The following is a 27,588-nucleotide window of genomic DNA, read 5'->3' on the forward strand; positions in this document are numbered from 1 at the left end:
GGTCCAAAGTCCTCTTTTCTGATGAGAGCAACTTTTGCATCTCATTTGGAAACCAAGGACCCAGAGTATGGAGGTAGAATGGAGAGGCACACATTGCAAGATGCTTTAAGTCCAGTGTGAAGTTTCCACAGTCTGTGTTGATTTGGGGAGCCATATCATCTGCTGGTGTTGGTCCACTGTGCTTCTGTCACGGTCTGGGTCAGGTTCAGAGACCAGTTGCTACAGCAGTGTAAGGCTTACCTGAAACCAGCAGGATTGGTACACCAGAGGATCACCCTGGGAATGATGCAGGCTCACTTGAGGTGCCGGGTCTAAGTATTAACCAGTTTTCCCCAGAGCTCCTAATGATGGAGATGGATTTGGCTGTGTGCTAAAACCAGGTCGCAGAGCTCAGGATCACCCCACCAGGGAATGAACAAGCTGGAAACCAAAAGCGGATCAAACAGATTAGGGATCAAACAGAAGCGGAGTCAGTCACAAGCCAAGGGTCGGTCACAAATGGTAGTAGATAGGATGAGGCAGAATCGTAGTCAGTAGCAAGCCAAAGGTCGGTAACGAAGATGTAGACAGCAGCAGGAACGATGAGCAGGATATTGGCTGGGAAGGCACAATAATCTGGCAAGGAGGAAGTGTATGGACATGGCTTTTATAGGAAGTTCATGGGAGGAGCAAAGTGTTCAAGGTTCAAGACAAACAGGTCCATGGCAGGATCATCCAAAGAATTGTCAAGGGAGCTGTCCCGCATTCCAGGTGGCTCAGTGAGAAGAAACATTGCCTCTCACCGCAGAAGGCCCAGGTTCAATCCCAGGCTCTGACAGGGTCAATGTAGCCGTCTACCAGGAGATTCTGGAGCACTTCATGCTTCCTTCCGCAGATGAGCTTTGTGGGGATGCTGACTTAGTTTTCCAGCAGAACTTGGCACCTGCCCACACTGCCAAAAGCACCAAAACCTGGTTCAAAGACCGTGGGATTACTGTGCCTTATTGGCCAGCAAACTCGCCTGACCTGAACCCCATAGAGAATCTATGGGGCATTGCCAAGAGAAAGATGAGAGACATGAGACCGAACAATGCAGAAGAGCTTAAGGCCACTATTGAAGCATCCCGGTCTTCCATAACACCTCAGCAGTGCCACAGGCTGATAGCTTCCATGCCACGCCGCATTGAGGCAGTAATTGCTGCAAAAGGGGCCCAAACCAAGTACTGAGTACATATGCATGCTTATACTTTTCAGAGGTCCGATATTGTTCTATGTACAATCCTTGTTTTATTGATTGCATGTAATATTCTAATTTTCTGAGATTGTGGATTTGGGGTTTTCATGAACTGTAAGCCATAATCATCACAATTATGACAAATCACGGCTTGAACTATCTTGCTTTGCATGTAATGAGTCTATCTCATATATTAGTTTCACCTTTTAAGTTACATTACTGAAATAAATGAACCTTTGCACGATATTCTAATTTTCGAGTTTCACCTGTGTGTATATATATATACATTTATTTATTTATTTATTTATTTATCGAGTTTATATAGCGCCAAAGGGTTTGCTCAGCGCTGTACAATAGAGGGGGGACAATACATGAAACAGTACAGTAACATCAAACAGCACACAAGGGGTAAGAGGGCCCTACTCTTTCGAGCTTACATAAATATAAATATATATATATATATATTGCATATGCACACACAGACTTTTTCTGAGCACGGTTTTATGGTCATGTTTATGTGTGTATTTATTTATATTTGCTCTGTGACTTTGTGACACTGTCTACCCACCCCCCCATGATGTGAATGTCCTGCCCATATGGCCTTGTGCTATATATAGAGGATAGTATTCTCAGACTGACTAGCTCTGAGGAAGAAGGGATCACCCTTCGAAATGCGTCAACTTCATCCTGAGAGTCTCCCCTCTATATGGGACCCGCACGTGTCTGCTGATGTTGGATTTTTATATGCTTTTTATATTGCTACTATGGTGAGTATACATCTTAACTTAATAAATTTACCCTTTACTCACAGAGGTAACGAGCAAGGTTGGTGCACTTTTGTTTTTGTTCTTTGTTACAGCTGTTATTGGTCTTCTCCAGCCTTGAGTTAGAACTGCACAACCTTTGAATTGCCACTGAATGAACTTTCATATATGGTTCAACCTGCTGCTTTCTGATCTGGGTCTCTGAGCGCAGAGGTTTTGTTTCTGTTTCCACTAAAAATCTAATTGCCAGACCTTCTGGAAGAGGTGAACTCCATGTACTACTTAAACATTGTGCCCACATCCAATGCTTGTGGTGACTCTGATGTTTCACTTTGGACATGCTGGAAGGACAATGTCCTGAGCCAGATGGTAATATTTTTGCATGATGCTGATGAAGTGGTTTTATAACAACCTTGTTTGGAAAATGTTAGCAATAAGTGGTTTACAGCCTGATGTTTGGATATCTGATATCCTCCTCCTGGACATGATACCTGTAAGAAAAACTGCTTTCAACGTCACTTTCCATATTGAGGAAGTCTGATGGAGGATGAGACAACATCTCCAGCTCAATTTGTAAACTCCAATAGGGAATGAACAATTTTCTTGGAGGGTGAACTCTTGCACAGCCTTTTAAGAATTGGTTCACCAGGTTATGAGACAGCCATTGTATCCCAGGAAGTGAGGACAGGACCGAGACCCAACTAACACCTAAGCCCATACCAAAGCCTACTTGCAGGAAATTCTTATTATCTGTTGCAACTGTCTCATATGTGGGGTCAACATGATTCTCTGGTACAGAAAGTGACTTATTTTTTTTACTAATCCTGTTTATAATGCTCACAGTCTCCAGAGAACCCATCTGACCACATGGATCATTGCAAACAACTTCCTTATCACCTCAACACCACAGACAGGATAAGAGCCATAACCTATCCCAAGTGGAATATTATTACTTTTGCCTTTATTGAGGGAAACTGTACAGTATTCTTCTGAGTGTCCAGGACTGCTCCCACAAATGTCCTTATTTGTAATGAAATGAGCTGGCCTTTTCCCAGTTGACGAGCCATCTAACTTGATGAGAGTCTGAAACTTGTGGATATCTAGCTATCAACAGGATGTTGTTCAAGTATTGGAACCCCTGTAACCCTTGTCATGCAAGGTGGCAATGAATGGAAGTAGTGTTCTGGAGAATGGGTATGTGAAAAAGCCAAAAAGCTGTCATATGAATTGGAAAGATTGCTCTCTTGTAACAGCATTTGGTAATATGTGCATAGAGTCTGGAGCTTTGATTTCTTCAAGGAACCTTGGTGGGAATTAAGTTGGTTGGAGAATGGGAAAGAAAATCCCAACAATGTCCTTATTGCACTATTAACAGGTTCCATGGTTCCTGAACATGTTCTGCCCATATTTGCACAAACTCCTGCAACCTGATATCTACTGGACAAGTTTGAGTCCATAAACCCTTAAATGTATCTTGCTACTCCTAGGTAAGAGCAGACATGGATACAGGCAAATGAAAAATAATGCTTATGGATTCTTCTATTCTCTTCTATAGCCCTCTTCAGGTCCTTAACGCCTCCATATCTTGTTTCCTTTTGCACACCCACTGGGTGTTAGCAGCTAATTGGGATTAATCCCAATTTTGATAGTGCCAAAAGTTCTTCTGCCACCTTTCTGCCAAGATAGAAATTGACTTGGGTGTTGCAGTGAGCTCCGACACTGGCCCACAAAACACTACCCAAAGGCAGTATAGATTTTCTTTATTTTCATATCCACTGTCTTGTCCAAGTACAATGCATCATCTGTTGGAAGGGTGACACACCTGGCCAACTGCTTCTGAGGCTGATCACGGATGCAATGTTTTACAGGCTCCCAAGAAAAAAATAATAATAAACGCACAATTTTTTACCTGCAAAAATGTGCATCTATTAATTTGTTTGAATAAAGTGAACTTATCTTTTAATGCACCATAGGAAGAAGCCTTAGCTATGTAAGAAATTACAGACATCTGAAAATCTCAGTTTATGCATTTTAGAACTACAGACACTAGCTACAGTGCCTTGAAAAAGTATTCATACCCCTTGAAAGTTTCCACATTTTATCATGTTACAACCAAAAATGTAAATTTATTTTATTGGGATTTTGTGTGATAGACCAACACAAAGTGGCACATAATTGTGAAGTGGAAGGAAAATGATAAATGGGTATCAAACATTTTTACAAATAAATATCTGTAAGTCTTTTTGGGTATGTCTCTGGGTGGAGAGCATCTGTGAACAGCAATTTTCAAGTCTTGTCACAGATTCTCAGTTGGATTTAAGTCTAGACTTTGAGCCATTCTAACATATGAATTTGCTTTGATCTAAATCATTCCATTGTAGCTCTGGCTGTATGTTTAGGGTTGTTGTCCTGCCAGAAGGTAAACCTCCACCCCAGTCTCAAGTCTTTTGCAGATTCTAACAGGTTTTCTTGTAAGATTGCCCTGTATTTGGCTCTATCCATCTTCCCATCATCTCTGACCAGCTTCCCTGTCCCTCCTGAAGGAAAGCATCCCACAACATGATGCTGCCACCACCATGTTTCATGGTGGGGATGGAGTGTTCACGGTGATGTGCAGTGTTAATTTTCTGCCACACATAGCGTTTTTCTTGTAGGCCACAAAGTTCAATTTTGGTCTTATTTGACCAAAACACCTGCTTCCACATGTTTGCTGTATCCCCCACATGGCTTCTCGCAAACTGAAAACAGGACTCCCTATGGATTTCTTTCAACAATGGCTTTGTTCTTGCCACTCTTCCATAAAGGCCAGATTTGTGGAGTGCATGACTAATAGTTGTCCTGTGGACAGATTCTCCTACCTGAGCTGTGGATCTCTGCAGCTCCTCCAGAGTTACCATGGGCCTCTTGTCTGTTTCTCTGATTAATGCTCTCCTTGCCCTGTCAGTTTAGGTGGACAGCCATGTCTTGGTAGGCTTGGAGTTGTGCCATACTCTTTCCATTTTCGGATGATGGATTGAAGAGTGCTCCGTGAGATGTTCAAAGCTTGGGATTTTTTTTTATAACCTAACCCTGTTTTAAACTTCTCCAAAGCTTTATCCCTGACTTGTCTGATGTTTTCCTTGGCCTCCATGATGTTTGTTCACTAATGTTCTCTAACAAACCTCTGAGGGCTTCACAGAACAGCTGTATTTATACTGAGATTATGCTGAGATTTATAATGAGATTATATTACACACAAGTGGACTCTATTTACTAATTAGGTGAGTTCTGAAGGCAATTGGTTACACTAGATTTTAGTTAGGGGTATCAGAGTAAAGGGGGCTGAATACAAATGCATGCCACACTTTTCAGATATTTATTTGTAAAAAAATGTTGAAAACTATTTGTTATTTTCCTTCCACTTCACAATTATGTGCCAGTTTGTGTTGGTCTATCACATAAAATCTCAATAAAATACAATTACGTTTTTAGTTGTAACATGACAAAATGTGGAAAATTTCAAGGGGTATGAATACTTTTTCAAGGCACTGTATAATATTCTATATGCAGGGCACTGACAAAGTCAAAAATAGACAGAAATTGTAGACAAACAACAAGCCAACAAGGATTCAAATGTGTGATGCCTGCTTTGAGCAGTAAAATACATAACAGCACATGCCTGCAAGCAACTCTTAATAGAATATAACATCATTGTGTACTGTGGTCTTGTACACCAAAGTGTGCCTTACTGCCTGAGTTGCATAGGCAGCATGGTGTCCAATGGATCTCCAAATGTGGTGCCATGGTGGAAGAGGCACTTGTGTAGACCCTAGAGACCAAAAACCTATAACCGCTAGTGATGGGCTGAACACCCCCGTGTTCGGTTTGCAGTCGAATGTTCGAACCAAATGAACGTTTGACTGCGAACTTCGAACTCAATGCAAGTCTATGGGACTCGAACTTGTAAATTCTAAAGAGCCCATTTTGAAGGCTTATATGCAAGTTGTTAGCCATAAAAGGGGTATGGAGACTCGGGTACTGCCCTAAAGAACATGAATCGGTGAAAAAAAATTATTCAAAGGGGAAGTAATTTTACATTGCTTAAAGTAAAGCACAGAAAAAGAAAAATCCCTTTAAATATCTTGCCTGGGGTGTCCCTTTAAACTACCTGCGAAGTTGCACATCTGTACAATGTATAGAACCTGCTGCAGCAGGACTGACATTTAAAAAAAAAAAAAGTGTGGCCCTCCCCCCCATTCCTTACCAGACCCTTTAGGTCTGGTAGAAAGGTTAGGAGGGACTCCGCAGTAAAAAATAAAAGTGTATGGCGTTTCACCTAAAACCATACCTGGCCCTTTAGGCCTGGTAGGACTTTTAAGGGGAACCCCACCCCAAAAAAAGGGGGGAAATAGTGTGGGATCCCCGCTAAACTCCTACCAGACCCTTGATCTGAGCACAGGCCTGGCAGGGCAGAAAAGCGGGGGACGGACGGACGATCGAGCGCCCCCCCCACCCCACCCACGGCTTACCAGGCCACATACCCTTGGCATTGGGATGGTGTCCCATGCCGATGGGGACAAGGGCCTCTTCCCCACAACCCTGGCCGGTGGTTGTAGGGTCTGCGGGCAGGGGCGGTCATTAGCATCAGGGTGCCCCTATAAATAAGGAGGCACCCTGATGCTGCCCCCGCTTGTGAATGGGTAAAGGGTACTTTTACCCCTATTCATTCACTAAAGGGTTAAATTCAGTAAAAAATAAAGAGTCCAGTCTTTTTAAACATTCCTTTAATTGAACAACAAACAAAACAACAGATTTTGACAAGTCTTTTAATTAAAAAAAAAAAAAAAAGCCAAACAAAATGGTTCCATCGTTGTCAATTATGGCGCCCAGCGCTGTCATGATGACTCTGACTCGCTGAAATAAAAAAAAAAAACTGACGCCTGCCGACCCGTCCGGACTTGCTGAGCGCTCACCGCAATATAACAGGTCTGACATTTTCAGGTCAGATGTAAATAAATAGGCATGGCTAGCGATGACATCACCGCTAGCTCCATCCAACTTATGTTCAACTTGAACATCAAGCCCAACACTACAGGAACCTGTAAATGGGAGAGGCTTCCCCAGCACAACTGGCTGAGACGAGTCAAACAAGTGAATGCTGCCTCTTTGTGGGTGTTTAATTTTTGGTATAACCAAGCCTGTAATTGGGTGCTGGGTAAGGGGGGGGGGGGGTGAATATATGTATGCATGTATACAGTCATGCTTGTGTCAGGAAAGCTGGCCATAGATAGTTTTTTTTTTTTTTTTCAGTCAGAGGGTTGAACGAAAAAGAAAACAAACTAACAAGATATGGACATCTAGTGGTGGAAATGAGATACTGTGGGGGGGGGGGGGCAGTGCTGATGATGTTACACTTTTTACTTATAATTTGCTTAGAGCTGAGCTTTAAGAGGTAACCCTAACCCATCCTAATCTGCACCTACCTTCTCCTGGCGTAAAGTAATAGGGGGTTCTGCTCTTGCATTTAAACCAAAGGCAGCCTTCTCCTTGCCCCAAAACAGGGCAGTGCCCACATAGAAGTGTCTGCAATCACCCCTTTGTGTTCACCTTTCTACATAATTATTAAGCTATAATTCTACATTACCTGTACATGCACAACAAAACAGTACAAATATATATTTCTAAAAGAAGCAAAAGCTACTGCAAAATCGATTGATAAGGTCAATTTTCTTTGTTCCAAAGCCACATACAGTATAACCAAATGTAGCTGCTGCCTATCAGCTAGTATATGATATTTGTCCACATTATTATTGTTACTCATGGCACAACCTAATAGACTTGTCTTATTCTAGACCTCTAAACCCTAAAATTGGGACAAAATTCTCATTTTAGAATGGATATTAGCAGATAAAATCAGCCACTGGCTTCTTATATCGCTACAGTGGAGAGATTGCTAAGTCTGATGCCCAACTCTTCTCTCCTCTGTATACTATTAAAAGGAGTCTCATGTATTAGGAGCTACATCACAAAAACCTTGCCACTTATTGAAGCTATTCAGCCCTCCAGACCCCCCCCCCTTTCCCCATAACTGATCAAAATGCTCTATAGTAAGCTCTACCCCCAGTGGTGTTCCTATGTCAGCTCTGCCCTAGTAGTGCTCCAGTATCCGTTCTTCCCCCAGTGTTGGTAAAGTGTCATTATTATCCCCAGAGGTTCATAGAGAATCAGTTCTACCCCCAGTGGTTTTCCAGTGTAATTTTTGCCCCCAATGATGCTGCCTTTTTAGTTCTGTTCCCAGTGGTGCTCCAGTTTCAGTTTTGCCCCAATGTTATGTCATTTTTGTCTGCATTGGTTCTTCAAGTGTCAATTAATTCCCCACTGGTGCTCTAGAGTCATTTTACCCCCTAGTGTTGGTCCAGTGTCAATATGTCCCCATTGCTGGTCCAGTGTCAATTCTGTCTCCAGTGTTGTTCCAGTGTCATTTCTGTCCTCACTGTTGGTCCAGTGGCAGTTCTGTCCCCAGTGTTGGCCCAGTGTCAGTTCTGTCCTCATAATTAGTTTAGCGTGAGTTCTATCCTCATTGTTGGTCCGGTGTCAGTTCTGTCCCCAGTGTTGGTCCAGTGTCAGTTCTGTCCCCAGAATTAGTCTAGTGTCAGTTCTATCCTCAGTGTTGTTCCAGTGTCAGTTCTGTCCCCGGTGTTGATCCGCTGTCAGTTCTGTGCCCGGTGTTGGTCTGGTGTTAGTTCTGTGCCTGGTGTTGGTCCGGTGTCAGTTCTGTCCCCGGTGTTGGTCTGGTGTTAGTTCTGTGCCCAGGGTTGGTCCGGTGTCAGTTCTGTCTGCAGTGTTGGTCCGGTGTCAGTTCTGTCCCCAGGGTTGGTCCGGTGTCAGTTCTGTCCCCAGGGTTGGTCCGGTGTCAGTTCTGTCCCCAGGGTTGATCCGGTGTCCGTTCTGTCCCCAGGGTTGGTCCGGTGTCAATTCTGTCCCCAATGTTGGTCCGGTGTCAGTTCTGTCTCCAGGATTGGTCCTGTGTCAGTTCTCTCCCCAGTGTTGTTCCAGTGTCAGTTCTGTTCTCAGTGTTGGTCTGATGTCAGTTCTGTCTCCAGTGTTGATCCGGTGTCCATTCTGTCCCCAGCGTTGGTCCGGTGTCCGTTCTGTCCCCAGGGTTGGTCCGATGTCAGTTCTGTCCCCAGTGTTGGTCCGGTGTCAGTTCTGTCCCCAGTGTTGGTCCAGTGTCAGTTCTGTCCCCAGGGTTGTTCCCATGTCAGTTCTGTCCCCAGTGTTGGTCCGGTGTCAGTTCTGTCCCCAGTGTTGGTCCGGTGTCAGTTCTGTCCCCAGGGTTGGTCCCGTGTCAGTTCTGTCCCCAGTGTTGGTCCGGTGTCAGTTCTGTCCCCAGGGTTGGTCCGGTGTCAGTTCTGTCCCCAGGGTTGGTCCCGTATCAGTTTTGTCCCCAGTGTTGGTCTGGTGTCAGTTCTGTCCCCAGTGTTGGCCCGGAGTCAGTTCTGTCTCCAGTGTTGGTCCGGTGTCAGTTCTGTCCCCAGTGTTGATCCGGTGTCAGTTCTGTCCCCAGGGTTGTTCCCATGTCAGTTCTGTCCCCAGTGTTGGTCCGGTGTCAGTTCTGTCCCCAGTGTTGGTCCGGTGTCAGTTCTGTCCCCAGGGTTGGTCCCGTGTCAGTTCTGTCCCCAGTGTTGGTCCGGTGTCAGTTCTGTCCCCAGGGTTGGTCCCGTATCAGTTTTGTCCCCAGTGTTGGTATGGTGTCAGTTCTGTCCCCAGTGTTGGCCCGGTGTCAGTTCTGTCTCCAGTGTTGGTCCCGTGTCAGTTCTGTCCCCAGTGTTGGTCCGGTGTCAGTTCTGTCCCTAGGGTTGGTCCGTTGTCAGTTCTGTCCCCAGGGTTGTTCCCATGTCAGTTCTGTCCCCAGTGTTGGTCCGGTGTCAGTTCTGTCCCCAGGGTTGGTCCGGTGTCAGTTCTGTCCCCAGGGTTGGTCCCATGTCAGTTCTGTCCCCAGTGTTGGTCCGGTGTCAGTTCTGTCCCCAGGGTTGGTCCCGTATCAGTTTTGTCCCCAGTGTTGGTCTGGTGTCAGTTCTGTCTCCAGTGTTGGTCTGGTGTCAGTTCTGCCACCAGTGTCAGTTCAGTGTCAGTTCTGCCTCCAGTGTCAGTTCAGTGTCAGTTCTGTCTCCAGTGTTGGTCTGGTGTCAGTTCTGCCACCAGTGTCAGTTCAGTGTCAGTTCTGCCTCCAGTGTCAGTTCTGCCTCCAGTGTCGGTCTGGTGTCAGTTCTGTCTCCAGTGTCAGTTCAGTGTCAGTTCTGTCTCCAGTGTTGGTCTGATGTCAGTTCTGCCTCCAGTGTCAGTCCACCCCCCCCCCTCCTCCCCCAGTGGTGGTCCCCGGTCAGTGCTGCCTTCCCCGGGCGGAGTCTGGTCCTCCCTTGGACTGGCAGCATTGTACAGACTGGAGATCTCCACTGACATGGATCAGGGATCAGAGCTGATGAAGATCTCATAGAGAATCTCTTCTGAATTCTGGGATCTAGTCTCTTCCTTCTGCTGAGGTTGGTGTGTGTGTATGTGTGTGTGTGTGTGGGGGGGGGGGGGGGGGGGGGAGCTCACAGTGGGGGGATTAGGAGTCTGAAACAAATCCGGAGCTCCGCTGCCCAGAGACAGGAGAGCTCTGCTGGGGGACCTCTGCTGGTCTTCCCAGGACAGACTCATCCAGCTTCTGGACTGCCAGGCTCTCTTGCTGGTCAGAGTGATGGGTAGGGGAGTCACTGTGGGGTGGATTTACTAAAACTGGAGAGGGCAAACTCTGGTGCAGCTGTGTGCATTGCAGCCAATCAGCTTCTAACTTCAGCTTGTTTAAATAAACTTTAGCAATAAAATCTGGAAGCTGATTGGTTTCTGTGCAGTTTTAGAAAATGAAACCCCAGTATGTCTGGTCCTATCAATCATGGCTCATTGAGGTTCCATCAGTAATAATCATTCGATATTATATTGGCGCTGTGCTCTGTGTACAAATCCTGGAAAATAAATCCATTTCTGTTATCACTCGAGGGTCACTCTGGAATAAATCCTTTTCTGATTTCTCTGTGGCATAACACTTTCAAGCCTAGCACACATGGGCTGAATGTCGGGCGGCATCGGCAGGTTCAATAGAAATTGGCTGACATTCAGGCACATGTGTACGGCAGCCGATCCAATAGAAGCTGGCTGTTCAGCCGGCTTCTGTCAAACGGACATGACTGAAAAGCGAATGGCTAAGAGCGCTGACCAGAGTGTTCTGGTTGGGGAGGTAATCTCCCCTTTTTGAGCACAATAGCCCAGGAAGATTGCTATACTAACATTGGAAAGGTAGTGCAGCTGCTCCCCCTGAGCTGTCAGGGTTTTTTTTTTCGTTCATCCTGCTGGGTTGAATAAAAAAAAAAATGGTAGTGTGTTCTAGGCTTAAGGGGGTCTATAGGGATCAATGGAATAAATTCAGGTCTGCTTTCTGTAAATTGGGATACACACCAGGACTGTTCACACTCAAAAAGATACACCCAGTTTCTGAGTGAAGGGAACCATACACAAGTTGGGAAATTTTTCTTGATTAGTGCCTGCAGCCGCTGATCATTGTATTCTAACAGCAATGACTGCCGCTGTCTGAATAGCTGGCAGGGGGGATTCCTCCATCCAACTTGTGTGAATTGAGGAATTTGTTATGCCTAGTACACACGAGAATACACAGTACATGAGGATATTAGAAGAATGATCGTCTGTATTTTTGTTTTTGCGCGCTAGTCTCATATCAAAAATGATGAGGTTACTAAAGTTAGGAGAATTCTCGTGAGACAGAATACAACTTTGGAAGTGATGTAATGTATTGTGTTGTATGGTAATGTATTCTCTTGTTTCTGAGTATGCGCAGTCTTGGTAACTCGATTTTTTACGAATGAATACAGTACTGATTAAACCAAAAATCGTTCATTATCTGTTATCTTACGAGAAAATGTTTGTGCTTGTCTCTTCGGATAATTTCACATGAAGTGTCGTGATCGGCTCTTGAAAGCTGTGTACTGACAAATATATTATAGGGCTGCACAAAATCACATATATATACCTGATTTTGTATCTCCGGGTAGGGTCGGGCGTGCTCCCTTCCATCACCACCATTGGTGGCTTCAGCTGTCGATCACTGGGTCCCAGCCGGTGAATTCCCGCTGGAACCTGGCGATTGCCGAGTATCACTGATGGGGGAGAGGTCTGTATGTAAACAATACAGATCTCTCTCCTATCAGCTCCAGCACACTGCTTTGTATTGCTCTGCATAGCAGAGCAATACAAAGCAATGTCCATAAACAGTAAAGCACAGCACACAGTAAAACACACACAGCACACAGTTAACCCTTTGATCTCCCCAGATGTTAACCCCTTGCTGCCCAGTGTCATTAGTATGCCCCTTGATGACGTCGGTGTGACGAAACCGGTTGGGCGTGGCATACTCGATGCGGACTTTAGAGAGCCTTGTTGTTCCGTGCTGTATGGGAGAGATCCGCGGTGAGCGGTAACTGTATCTCACCTTGTTTTGCGATTGAAGCTGGTGTCTGTTGGACACCTTGTTTGTGAGTTTCCTTATACCTTTTTTTATTAAAGAGATAAATGAAAAAAACGTATTGCACCATTATGTTCTCTTTTTTGTCCCTGAGTGTACTGCATGCTCTCATGGAGATATGAGAGAGTGGAGAAGTTCATCATAAGAGCTTGGGCTGCAAAGTTGTTTGTCTGTGATTATTATTATCTGGAAGTATCTGAAACATCACCATATCTATTTGGACATCGGGTTCATTGCTCCCAGAGCACAAGCGCTGTTGCTGGTTTATAATCTGACCAGCCATTAACTCTGGTTAGTTCATTTAATCTCCTTTGGTGGTGGATTTTTCACAATTGGTTCAAGTCACTGAAGATATATATATATTTTTTGGACACTAATTTATGCTTGGACACTATAATTTATTTTAAACACTAACTGTTTTTGGATGATGATATACACCTTTGTATAAGTTTGTTATTAGGGCATACCTTTTAATTAGGATCATTAGTACAGTGTCAGTGCTTTTTATTAGCACTGATCACTGTCTTAGGCTACGTTCACACTAGCTTTGTCAGCAGGCGTCAGACAGGTGTTTGGGAAGCGTTTTTAACACTTCTCAAACGCCTCTGAAAATTCTGCACATGGCAGCACACAGTGCTGTTCACATGCAAGCGTTAGCGTCTCAGCAAAACTGACGCCTCTGGTCCAGTCAAGAGGAGTTGAAGCTGTCCATTGAAGTCTATAGTGCCGCTGCGAGGCATTTGCGGAGCGTTAATGCCATTTAAACTTCATTATGGGAGTTTGTGGTGCAGTTTTAACGCTTGGCGAACCAACTTCCTCAAAACCGCGCATAGGGCGTTTTGGGAGCGTTTGAGGAGCGTTAAAAATGCTTCACAAACGCCTATCTAACGCTTGTCAAATGCTATAGGGGCATTTGGCAAGAGTTAGAAATAAAGTCAAGTGTGAACAAGCCCTTAGTGTCACTGGGGATGTCAGTGACAGTTCCTCCCAGTGTCAGAATGCCCACCGCAGTCCCACTATAAGTCGTTGGTCCCTGCCATTACTAGTATATAAAAAAAAAAAAAAAATTCCAGTATATATACCACCATTTGTAGACGCTATAACTTTCATGTAAACCAATTAATTTATGCAAATTGGAATTTTGTTTAGCAAAGACATGTAGCAGAATACATGACTAGTGTAGAATAGATGGTCTTAGACCTTATCTACTGAACCATGCTCCTACACAACTCTCTCTCTTTCACACCATATTCCCCTGCTGAACTCTAATTATACCAATGAAGGAGACCAAACCACTGTTGGAGTAAAATGACCATCACAGTCTTTTATTAACAATTCAACTTAAACAACACAAAACATTCCTTAAAACAGAAACATAACAGTAAAAGGTTGTTGGTCTTAGAAGGCACAAAACAATACGGTTATCCCCCTAAGGAACCTTAATCATAATATTAATACTAAGCCTCCTCCAGCCGCAACGCACCGGCTCAGAGACAAAACACACAACCCATAGTGCACAACATCCACCTTCCAGTTAAACCTTGGTTAACCGGAATGCACCCAGACACACCATACCACTGATGGGTCCTAGCCATTCACTTTAGCTTCAAATTATTTGCCACCTCCAAAGACCAACAACCGCCCCCAAGCCAGAACAAACCGGGAACTATCAGACCCAAAGAACCCCAAGCGAGGGTGGGAGGGAAGTTTCTTCTTCCGCTGCCACTCCTGTACTGGATCATCCAACCCTACACCACTCCCAAAGGTGCTGAAGACCCACCCTGCACTACCAATCAGGTAAGCCTAACATGTTTTACAACTTTTCCGCCTTTCCTTAACCCCTTACTGTCTGTCCTACCCTATTCACCTAGTCATGTCTGCCCTCTGTTATTGTTTTTTTTTTTTTGCTACGGGTGCCACTTTTTTTTTTTCCTGGATATGTTTAATAGCAAATAGTCAAAAATATTGGTTTTTTTTTTTCAAAATTCTCATCCTTTTTTTGTTTATAGCACAAAAAATAAAAAGACACGGGTGATCAAACTCCCAAAGGAAGCTCCATTTGTGGGAAAAAAGGACATCAATTTAATTTGTGTGCAGCATTGCATGACCGCACAATTTTCAGTTAAAATAACACAGCGCCGTGCCGCAAAAAATGGCCTGGTCAGGAAGGGGGGTATCTTGAGGGAAAGTGGTTAAAATACAGAGCAGGATAAGGTTACATTCACACTTGTGAATGTGCCTGACAGAGTTTACATGCAAGAACCCCGGTGGGGATTGCTGCCAATCAGCTGTGGGAGGCGCCTTATTGAAATCAATGAGAGGCTGACGACTCCCACAGCTAATCACGGCTGCTCACATGTAATTGCTATGCAGCGATCACCTGCGATCTCCTGTGAGTGATTGCCTCTGGATGCAGATAGATAACTAATCTCCGGGAACCCGCACTGGGGTTCATGCATGTAAATGCTGTTGGGCCCATTCACAAGTGTTATAATGGCCTAAAACAATGCAGATGTTGATTTATTTTTTTATTTTATTTTTTAAAGAAATGTTTATTTCGATCTTTAGGAAGGGGTACAAATCATGGCTTGTTATTATTATTATTATACAGGATTTATATAGCGCCAACAGTTTGCTCAGCGCTTTACAATATAACGGAAGACAGTTCAGCAACAATACAGTTCAAGGGCGCTTATAATCTAAGAGGGAGAGGAGTAATCAACAATCATCATATGAAGGTGTCAAAGTTTTATTTAAAACAGCATATAGACAGTATTCACCAGGACTTCAATAATCATCCTGGCCAGCCCCCTCCATCCAATATCAGATTAAATTATTTATTATAAAGGAAGTAACCAAACTAGTGCCCTCCGAATGTCAGGTACAACAGTGGACAGAGTAATCGGTACACATACTGCACAACTAAGCTCCATTCACACCAATGCGTTTTTTTAGTGCTTTTTGCAGAAATGCACTGCAGTCCATTTAACATGTTCACATCTATGCGTTTTTGAGCTGTTGTGTTTTTGGAAAGCGTCATGGACTTTTTTAAAATTAAGAAGCAGCATTTTTGCTACAATAGAGTTTAATGGAGAAGCTGCCGAAATGCATGGTAGTGCATTTTTTGCAGCGTTTTGCATTTTTATTCTGTCCAGCAACAGGAAAAAAAATTCCACTTTGAGAAAAAAAAAAAGAGCTCAACAAAACGCAGCAAAAACGTGTGTAGAAAAACACAAAGCAAACTGCAAAAAGCTCTGGAGAAAGGGTCAAACAAAATGCAGATATGTGAACGGAGCCTAAGACCCGGAAGTACATGCACACATTTTAAAGCATTACACTAGGGTACAGACTAAGAGAATAACTGAATAAGTAAGCAGAGAGGACTTTGAGGAATGAGAGTCAAGGAGAGACAGACAGGGAGGGAGCAAGGAGAAAAAAAAAAAAAAAAAGAACCCTTGAGAGGGGGAAGGGAATGCAGAAAAGCAGAGAGTCTATATGGTGTAGCAACATACAGGACACTGAGGATGCCTACTGGAGAGAGGTCTGTGCCATCTTGGCCGAGATGTAGGAGCTATGTTCCTACGTAAACCTAGAAGTCTGCCATTAATTCCAGGTTTTGTGGAAAAATTAATTTTTACGTTGCAAAGCAGCAGTCAAACGTTCCATATAATTTTGCCTGTTCACTGATATCCATTGTCCAATTATGGGGGAGTCAGTCATTTTCCACTTCTGCAATATTCAGACTCTAGTGGCATTAAGCAAATAGATCAGGAAAGATTTCTTGTACCTACGTTTCAAGAGCGGAGTTATATGCAACTGATATGCCTCTGGAAAGTCTTTCAACGAAATGTCGATACAATTAAATATCAAGCACAGAATTTCATCCCGACAGGGCTTTATTAGGTGACACATCCAAAAAATATGTAACAGAGTGCCATGCTCCCATTGACATTTCCAACAGCTAGAACCATGGGGAAGATCTTATGGAGGATGGTGTGCACCCTGTACCACCGGGGTAGATGTGGATTTCACCTTTCAGACGCTGCCATTGTCGAGGAATCAGCAGTGGAAAGCTTTTGCTGTTTTCATTTCAAATTCTGAACTTGGAATCAAAGTGTATCTGAATCCCAAAAAATGTTTTATATACAGTATACTGCAGATTACCAGTCCCTAGATGTGGTAGCTTCTTTATCCTTTATTTTCATCTGGTGATTCTGCCAGTAAGGCCCCCATGACGTTTGGAAAACACTTCTGAACGATGCAAACTGACTGCTGGAATACGTAGGTGAAAAAATGTCTGTTTAGCTGATTTGAATATCACGTTTATGCGTGTTTATGAGCGTTTGCGTTTAAAAGGGTTTTTTAAAGCTAACCTCAGGAGACCTTCTAAAATGCCCAGAATGCACTGAAAAACAGTAAAAAAATTAACAATTTCAGACATTTTGAGAGAAATAGAGGAAGCAGAAGCAGAAGCAGAGAGAGCAGTATGTGTTGAGATTAGCTGTCTTTTTTTGTGTGTGGTGTTTGGATGTGTTCCAGCTCATTTCTGTGTAGAAATTATTGCATCAGTGTCTAACATATTTTCTTTCATGCGAAACCTCAAAGTATGGTGTACCAGGTCCATATGAGTACCAGGAAAACACTTTCCATGCATTTTTCATGATGAAAAAAGGCTCTGGACAGCATCTGGAAATGGAGTTAAAAAAAATTCCAAATGCTTATAAACACTGATAAAATCTGCTCCTGAACACAAGTTTGGTGAGTTAAAAAGAACGACGATGTGTACATGGACACATAGGAAAACATTAGGGAGAGTTCAGGGGCTGCTGAAAAAAACTGCAGAAAAGCTCCTGAACGTGAGTTTATCAGCTGAAGTGTACATGGAGCCTAACACCTTTCCAGTCCTAGGAAGAAAATGTACTGTATCAAGACAAAAGAAGGACTACAATACCCCCCCCCCCTCCTGTTGTCCATAACATAAATCCTTTATCTCAGTAACTTCAGTGGCATGAACTGAGATCTGGCATAATGTTATCAGCTTTCTCAGCTTCTACAAAACACTGCCCTTCTAGGTGATGAATATTGGGAGTGGGGGAGATGTTAAAGTCCAAATTACGAGAGTAGCTAAAACAAGCCGTACAGTAGATTAGTGGTCTTCAAACTGCGACCCGGGGGCCAGATGTGGCCCTTTGCCTGCCTTTATCTGACCCTTGGAGCACTATTCCCCCCACTTATATGACACACTATTCTGCCAACTGATACCAACAGTGGGGTACCATTTCTTCCACTAACACCAATAATGGGGCACTATTCCTTCCAATGACACCAGTAATGGGGCAATATTCCTCCCAATGACACCAATGATAAGGCACTATTCTTCCCAATGATACCAATGATGGGGCACTATTCCTCCCAGTGACACCAATAATGGGGCACTATTCCTCCCAATGACACCAATAATGGGGCACTATTCCTCCCAATGACGCCAATAATGGGGCACTATTCCTCCCAATGACGCCAATAATGGGGCACTATTCCTCCCAATGACACCAATAATGGGACAATATTCCTCCCAATGACGCCAATAATGGGGCACTATTCCTCCCAATGACACCAATAATGGGGCACTATTCCTCCCAATGACGCCAATAATGGGGCACTATTCCTCCCAATGACACCAATATTGGGACAATATTCCTCCCAATGATGCCAATAATGGGGCACTATTCCTCCCAATGACGCCAATAATGGGGCACTATTCCTCCCAATGACACCAATGATGGGGCACTATTCCTCCCAATGACATCAATGATGAGGCACAATTCCTCCCAGTGGCACCAACAATGGGGCACTATTCCTCCCAATGACACCAGTAATGGGGCACTATTTCTTCCAATGACACCAATGATACCAATGATTGGGCACTATTCCTCCCAATGATACCAATGATTGAGCACTATTCCTCCCCCTAATGCCAAACGTGGTGATGTTTACTCCCACTGATACCAGAAAAATTTCCACTATTGCTGGTCACAGTCGGGCCCCCTAAAGTTTGAAATTCAATAAACTGGCCCTTTATTTAGAAAGTTTGGAGACCCCTGCAGTAGAAGCAATTTTCTTTTTGGCAACCATGATTTGCAGGAAAGAAAATCTTTCGATTTTGCAGATCAACACAGTCAGTGATAACTGGGGAATTCCTCCTGCAGCACTCTTGTGTTCTGCAGGCGGGGAGCCTTCCGGCTATAACCACAGGCAAAAATCGCATGCAAAAAATCTGACAGGCTGGTTGTACTAAAGTCGATCGATGGATGTACTTCAATACAACCAACCTGCCCATAGATGAATCAAATCTCGGCTAGTCCCTGCTGAACCGTCCGAGATTCGATCCATCTATGGCCAGCTTTAGAATGACACTTCTGCTCCTTCCTACAGTACGTAGAAACAGTGTTGTCACCCTAACACGGAAAGTGTGTTTTTGGCACGGTCACCAGATGACAATATAGGAAAAATAAAGAAAACTAAAGTAGCCGCCATCCTGAGGACTGGAAAGTTGCAATATATATTGCATTTTTTTTTTGGTTTCAGATACGCTTGAGGATTTAGCAGCCTGGCAGGTGATAGTACATACCTACAAAACTGTGTATGTTACCTTTAGTCTTCAAGTGGCTGTTTTTGGCTTTTTTTTTTTACAGCCAGTAAACTCCCCAGCATGTTATCCTATGTGTCCATGCACACATAGGCTTTAAAGTGTTACTAAACCCAGCACCCTGCATTCACTATATCTGGTCTTCTACAGTACACAGAAAACAGAAATGCAATTATTTTAGTAAATGCACACTGCTAAATACCTTTTCTCAGCAGTTAAAGCAGTCTTGTGACTTCAACCGAGCACTGGTTAAAGCTTGTAAGAGGAGTTTTCTTTCTGCTCTAGGAGGATGCAGAACCCCTGACCTGATTGGCCCTGTGCTGATCACATGCACTCTCCCAAGAAAAAAAAACCCTCTAGCAATACACACCAAACTGAGCATGTAAAGAATGGCTAGGGGTTCAGTCTGTCTGATCAGGAGATAAGACTTAGACATTTGAACAAGAGGAGGGGCAGAGAAGTCAGGATCAAAGGCCTTTTTACACAATGCAGAGGATTAACCCCTTAGGTTCCACAGTGAGTATAACAAGCATGCTTTACTGCATATACAGACTGATTTTACTGTTGTGGGTTTAGTAACACTTTAATCATGTTTTTTGTCTGGAAGAAAACCCCAGAACTAGTGGGTTTCTAGAGGAGTTTTTTAGATGCAAAAATGCTCTAACACTGATAAAAGCTGAAAAACGCTAAAAAATATAGCTATCCTGCATTTATGAGTGTTTTTGAGCCTCAAGCTTTTGTGGGAAAAAAAGATGAAAAACGCTAGTGCAAAAATGATGAAAAACGCAGTAAAATGCAGCAAAACGGCACTTTTGGGCATTTTTTTTTTTAGCAAAACTGTTTTCTTGCGTGTGATAAACGCAAGCGTGGAAAAACGCAGCTAAATGCTAATGCAAAAATGCTCAAAAGCTTTACCCAGCTAACACTACCAGCGTTATAAAACGCCCCGTGTGCACGGAGCCTTAGTGAAACACCTAGAAAAGCAATTCACAGGTTTCTAAAATAAATTAACAGTTCAGGGAAAAAGGAAAACAGTGAGAGTTTAGAAAGCTCCCTGGCTCAAGGCGATGTGGAAGATGCCAGAACAGAGGGAGGGGGTGCCACGGTGAAAGAGTTTGTGGTCCAGGGATTTATTTTTTTTTTAACAGAGAGGAGACGTGGAAGGAGCTTTAATGAAATGTCACAAGGAAAACATGTAGAGTGATATAAATCCTAGTGCTGTGTTTAATGCACAGGGGGCAATTGGATGTACAGGCATTATGGTAGAGGGACCGGTTGTGTCAGGAAATGTAGCAGTTTTCAATAAAGTTTTTTTTGGGGGGCAGGGGGGAACGGGTACCTGGTTTTGACAGGTTCCTGCTCCCACTTCCGGCTCACTTTGGATGTTCGGCCCCCTCCTTCCTCCCGCAGTCTCCTAGGAACCTTCACAGGTTCCAGAAGACTGCTGGACCAATCGGAAAGCGCAGCGCGACTCATGCATGCTTTTCTCAACCTTTTTAACATGGAGGAACCCTTGAAATACTTCCAGTCTCAGGGAACCCCTGCTAACAGTTACTGTTTTTTGGGGCAGCACAGTGGCTTAATGGTTAGCACTTCCGACTAGGGTCGTTGGTTCAAATCCCAACCACAGTGCCATTTGCCTGGAGTTTGCATGTTCTCCATGTGCCTGTGTGGGTTTCCTCCGGGTACTCCACTTTCCTCTCACACCGCAAAGACATGCTGGTAGGTTAATTGGCTCCTGTCTAAATTGGCCCTTGTATGTGTATGTATGAATGTAAGTTAGGGACCTTAGATTGTTCACCCCTTGAGGGTTAGGGACTGATGTGAATGTACAATATATATGTAAAGCGCTGCGTAAATTGACGTCACTATATAAGTACCTGAAATAAATAAAACATTTTAAGCTCCTTACCAGGGGCGGACTGAGAACTCATGGGGCCCCCGGGCAATAGGGGATCATGGGGCCCCTGCTTCCTTGCCCACACTCAAAGCACACCCAAAAAAAAGCCTATAAAAGGTACCAGGGGGCTTTCATGGGGCCCCCTACTGACCTCGGGCAGCGGCCGAGTGCTCCAATGGTCAGTCCGCCCCTGCTCCTTACTATTGTGGCCAATAAGAAAAAATTCTCCCTTACAGATAGCTAAGTAATACTGATGCCAGTGGTACCTTATCTGAGAGGCAACCTCTGGAGGAACCGAGGAAGCCTACTTTAGATCCTCTCTGCTGCAGGACTGCATTATCAGCCTGCTCTACTAGTGTGTATGCTGGCCATACACAGCTTGAATTTCAGATGATTCCTGCTGAATTGGCTGAAATTTGAGTCATGGGTGGCATTGTCAGCACCTCCCAGTCTGAAAATCAAAGAATCCAGGTGGGAAAATTATTAGCTGAACAGTGACTACATCCAATCAGATGCGGTCACTGTTTGAGTATTCTGACAGCCACGACAGCAGTGGCTGTCAGAATACATTAGCTGGCAGGAAAGATTCCTCCATCCATGCTGTTCAGCACAGATTGATAGATTTTTACTTTTCTGCCTGATGGAGCTGATTGAGAGAAATCTTAACACGTATGGCTAGTCTTTATAGTCTTCACGAGAAGGGAGCAAGGATGAGGAGGGGGTGCCTGCCAGTGCCAGAAAACAGTGTTGCTAAGCAAGGGTGCTTTCAGGCTGCAGGCTATAGGGTGGTTTCCCTGCAGCGTGGGTGCAGCGCAGTGTACCCACAGTTTTCGGGAGGGTTAGCCGCGTTTTCCCATAGACTTCTATTAGATTTGGCATTTTTGCAGAAACACCATTTTTGCAGTAACCCACAAAGCAAACCACTGCACTGCACCCACGCAGCGGGGAAACTCCACTGGAGCAGTGTGAAAGTGCCCTAAAACGAAAAAAATCTTTCTTATGCGTAGTTCATGCTGTCATTAATGAATAGTCAGCAGTGGTAAAATCACTGCATTGTCTGCTTAATCATGGCTTTGGTGGTTTTATTATTATAGACATTGACAGACACATGAGTGGAGATTTAAGCCCCGTACACACTATGAGAATATTGGACAAACGATCGCCCGTTTTTTTTTCGCCTGCTAGTCTCACATCGAAAGTGAAAAGGTTACTAAAGATTACGAAAATTCTCGTACGAAAGAAAATAATTTAGAAAGTGATGTCATGTATTTGTATTGTATTTTAGGACGACTACTGCACTGATTAAATGAAAATTGTACAATCTGGTATTGTACGAGAAAAATTTTCACGCTTGTCCCTTCGGATATTGTTGCATGAATTGCCGTGATCGGCTCTCGAAAACTGTCTTATCTGATTATCGGACGATCGGTCCTTGTACAAAAATTTTCGGACGATTTTCTTATAGTGTGTATGGGGCATTACTAAAAGTGGTGCACACAGAGTCTGGTGCAGCTGTGCATGGTAGCCAATCAGCTTCCAGGTTTTATTGTCAAAGCTTGACTGAACAAGCTGACGTTAAAAGCTGATTGGCTACCATGTACAGCTGCACCAGATTTACTAATACACCAGTATTAGTAAATCCCCCCCATGTATTGTAATTAGTGGAGTATCCATACTCTGCCTTTGCGATCCCCTTTTAAAGTGTACCCCAAAATGAAACTTTCTTTAGAGCGGAGGAAGGGTTAGAATCCCGTCAGGTCTTTATTGCTGTCTATAGCCCCATTGGGCAGATTTTTCCATACATTCTGTCCCAAGGACCAAACCACATTATAATCAGGGGAAACCAAAGGTTGACCGTTCTATAATACGATAGATTTCCCATCACTTTGTGTCCCAGTAATAATGGTTGCCAGGAAAAATGGATAAGGTGAAACTTTCCAGCAGGGACACCATCAGAAGAAGAAAAAAAAAATTGATAGTGCCTCTAACCCCTCTCCACCCCTTCTAAAACTAAAACACATTTTGGCTGGAGTTCTACTTTAAGGCTCCATCTTCTGGTATGTGTGAAGTTTGGAGTGGATGTGTTCCTGGACTGTACATAGTTATCCTGCCTCTGCTGAGACATTTTTTCCCTCCGGCTTGTGGCCGCGACGGCCTGGTTGAAGTTTTGTTTTTTCGGAACCCCTGCCAGGAAAAAAAGGAGCACGTGGTCGGCACCAAACTGGATGAGGAATATAAGACAAACTGGCTATTATTTACCAGTAGGGAGACATGGTGAGGGAACAGCTCAGGAAAACAGACACTTTTTTTGGTATTTCTCAATTCTTTCTCATCTGTTTTTGGGTCGTATTTATAAACCGATTGATTTTCAACACCAGATGCCTGCTGAAAAACGACATGCATTTGTGAATCCCATTGGCCACCTGGATCTGCGCCCTCGTTTATCGGATTGAGTCTCTTCTGGCAATGATCATGGTAACTTTTGCTGACCTCTATGCTTCTAAATATTTTCAAATAGCAAATTCTAATTAAAGCTAAACTCTGGGATAAGAGAAATATGTCTGGAAGTGGCGCATCTGCACTCCAAGGGTTAACAGTTTCTTAGGTCTAGGGCATCAAACTGGAGGCCCTCCAGCTGTTGCTAAACTACAAGTCCCATGAGGCATTGCAAGATTGACAGTTACATAGCATGACTCCCAAAGGCAGAATGGGACTTGTAGTTCTGCAACAGCTGGAGGGCCACCAGATGGACATCCCTGCTCTAGAGGAATTATTTATTTCAGGCACTTATATAGCGCTGTCAGCACTTTACATATATATTGTACATTTACATCAGTCCCTAACCCTAAAGGGGCATACAATCTAAGGTCCCTAACTCACATTCATACATACACATACTAGGGCCAATTTAGACAGGAGCCAATTCACCTACCAGCATGTCTTTAGAGTGTGGGAGGAAACCAGACTACCCAGAGGAAACCCACACAGGCACAGTGAGAGCATGCAAACTCCAGGCAGGTGGTCCCGTGGCTGGGATTTGAACCAACAACCCTAGTACTGCTAGGCAGAAGTGCAAACCATTTAGCCACTGTGGAATAAGGTGAAATGCTTATACTACTCCTTGCTCTGTCGGACTTCCCCGCTCTGTGCGGCCGGTCCCCTGCAGCCTCTTCTATACAGTGCTCTGGCCAACTCTCTGATGTCATCATGTACAACGCAGGAGCAATAGTCCTTCATTGTATGTGGGCCCACCCACAACCCAGAGCGTCAGAGAGCCTTTAACTCTACCCCCCCCCCCCGACTTATTGTGCATTTAACCTTTGTGTGTGGGACATCGCAAGGGCATTTTTCTGAGTAATTCAACCTCTTTTCACAAATATGCACCTTTATATTGAGTTGCTACAAACAAGATGGAAGTTGAAATCAGGCTTGCAATAAGAATTGCCCTTTGTTACTTGCATATGTGTACCTGTCAGTTAGGGGCATGGGATCAAGCTGACAGCTACGTCCTGCAAAGTACACTGGGAGATAGTGACCCTCCTCGTGAAGCTAATAGCCCTTGTAAACAGAGCACAGCACTTGGCTGTCATGAAGCTCTGATGAGTACACAGGGAGAGCCATGTTCTTCCTTTGTGATCTGCAGGATTGATTTTGACATTGATAGTTTGGGTCCTACTCTGCACCCATTTATGAAGAAAAGCTACTATTGTAGCTCTCATGAATTGCTTTTATGTGTAAATAAAAACACCTTTTTCAGCCTGGGTTGACACTGATGCAGTGCGAAATTTGCACCGGATTCTGTGCGATTTCCGCACCGCATCATAATCGCACTCTGTTCACACGAACCATTGCAGGTGTGTATTTTAAGTTAACAACACCTCGAAATCAGTTCGCCAAACGTGGTGCAATGTGCAGAATCGGATCACAAGGGTGTGAATACCCATGCGATTCAATTCTAATGCAGACCAAAAAAAGGGTCCTGCACCTTTTTGGTGCAATTTGAGCCATACAAATGTATGGCTTAAATCATGCCGCACAGAATTCGCATATGATTTGCACAGGAATGCGCTGCAGTTCCTGTGCGAATCACACGCGGTATGTTGCACTGCATCAGTGTGAACTTAGGATTAATGCAGCGTTTTAGCTCCTTATTGTTTTTATGAAAGACCAACTCCAGGAATTTAACCTCTGGAAGGTTTTACCCCTGCGGGTCAAGCAAAACTGTATGCAAATAACATTTATATTATCTTTTCACACAAATAGAGCTTTCTTTTGATGGTATTTGGTGTGTTTTTTTATTTTTTATTATATAAATGAAAGAAGACCGAAAACGTTGGAAAACAAATATTTTCTTTTTTCTGTTTTAAAACATATCCAATAAAAAAATAAAAAATTCAAATTTCTTCATAAATTTTGGTGAAAATGTATTCTGCTACATCTTTGGTAAAAAAATCCCAATAGGTGTGTATTAATTGGTTTGTGTGAAATTTATAGCATCTGGATACTATGGTATATACAGTCAGGTCCATAAATATTGTGACATGGATACAATTCTAATATTTTTGGCTCTATACACCACCACAATGGATTTGAAATGAAACGAACAAGATGTGCTTTAACTGCAGACTGTCAGCTTTAATTTGAGGGTATTTACATCCAAATCAGGTGAACGGTGTAGGAATTACAACAGTTTGCATATGTGCCTCCCACTTGTTAAGGGACCAAAAGTAACGGGACAGAATAATAATCATAAATCAAACTTTCACTTTTTAATACTTGGTTGCAAATCCTTTGCAGTCAATTACAGCCTGAAGTCTGGAACGCATAGACATCACCAGACGCTGGGTTTCATCCCTGGTGATGCTCTGCCAGGCCTCTACTGCAACTGTCTTCAGTTCCTGCTTGTTCTTGGGGCATTTTCCCTTCAGTTTTGTCTTCAGCAAGTGAAATGCATGCTCAATCGGATTCAGGTCAGGTGATTGACTTGGCCATTGCATAACATTCCACTTCTTTCCCTTAAAAAACTCTTTGATTGCTTTTGCAGTATGCTTTGGGTTATTGTCCATCTGCACTGTGAAGCGGCGTCCAATGAGTTCTGAAGCATTTGGCTGAATATGAGCAGATAATATTGCCCGAAACACTTCAGAATTCATTCTGCTGCTTTTGTCAGCAGTCACATCATCAATAAATACAAGAGAACCAGTTCCATTGGGAGCCATACATGCCCATGCCATGACACTACCACCACCATGCTTCACTGATGAGGTGGTATGCTTAGGATCATGAGCAGTTCCTTTCCTTCTCCATACTCTTCTCTTCCCATCACTCTGGTACAAGTTGATCTTGGTCTCATCTGTCCATAGGATGTTGTTCTAGAACTGTGAAGGCTTTTTTAGATGTCGTTTGGCAAACTCTAATCTGGCCTTCCTGTTTTTGAGGCTCACCAATGGTTTACATCTTGTGGTGAACCCTCTGTATTCACTCTGGTGAAGTCTTCCCTTGATTGTTGACTTTGACACACATACATCTACCTCCTAGAGAGTGTTCTTGATCTGGCCAACTGTTGTGAAGGGTGTTTTCTTCACCAGGGAAAGAATTCTTCGGTCATCCACCACAGTTGTTTTCCGTGGTCTTCCGGGTCTTCCGGTGTTGCTGAGCTCACCGGTGCGTTCCTTCTTTTTAAGAATGTTCCAAACAGTTGTTTTGGCCACGCCTAATGTTTTTGCTATCTCTCTGATGGGTTTGTTTTGTTTTTTCAGCCTAATGATGGCTTGCTTCACTGATAGTGACAGCTCTTTGGATCTCATCTTGAGAGTTGACAACAACAGATTCCAAATGCAAATAGCACACTTGAAATGAACTCTGGACCTTTTATCTGCTCATTGTAATTGGGATAATGAGGGAATAACACACACCTGGCCATGGAACAGCTGAGAAGCCAATTGTCGCATTACTTTTGGTCCCTTAACAAATGGGAGGCACATATGCAAACTGTTGTAATTCCTACACCGTTCACTCCTGATTTGGATGTAAATACCCTCAAATTAAAGCTGACAGTCTGCAGTGAAAGCATGTCAGGAATGGACTTGCCAATGGTGGTGGGACTCACCTGCCTTGTGGGCTGCAGTACCAGGGCTGGCCTGCAGGTGCTCTCAGCAACAAGAAGCTCACTCCTGCAGTCAGCCATCACCTGAGGCTGATTGCAGGAGGTGTATTTAAGGAATGGCCAGACCTGCAGTCAGTGCCTTGGTGTATGTTTCCCGTGAGCCCCTGTACCTGCATCCTGTCTGCTTCCTGCCTGATTCCTGATTCTGCTTGATCCTGACCCTGAATGAACTCCACCTGTCCTGACTTCGGCTATTCCTGACCACTCTCCAGCCTGCTCCTTTGGTACCTTGTATGCCTGATTGTTCCCGACCTGGCCCATCTGACTACGCTCTGCCTACTCCTTTGTGTCTTGTCTGCCCGATGATTCCTGACCCGGCCCGCCTGACAACTCCACCTCAC

The 27,588-nt window shown here is 43.9% G+C and overlaps 1 protein-coding gene across 1 annotated transcript in view; it reads left to right on the plus strand.

The window, feature by feature from the left end:
- The first annotated feature begins 10,385 nt into the window (after positions 1–10,385).
- LOC149462352 (beta-1,4-galactosyltransferase galt-1-like) overlaps positions 10,386–27,588 on the plus strand; it is a 62,263-nt gene continuing 45,060 nt past the window's right edge. The window contains exon 1 of the mRNA XM_089677065.1: positions 10,386–10,499. The gene's annotated coding sequence lies outside the window, so the exon portion shown is untranslated. The remainder of the gene's footprint in view (positions 10,500–27,588) is intronic.

This window comes from Staurois parvus, unplaced genomic scaffold, assembly GCF_062004578.1.
Source record: "Staurois parvus isolate SC_StPar_1 unplaced genomic scaffold, SC_StPar_1.0 ptg000176l, whole genome shotgun sequence".
NCBI lineage: Eukaryota > Metazoa > Chordata > Amphibia > Anura > Ranidae > Staurois > Staurois parvus.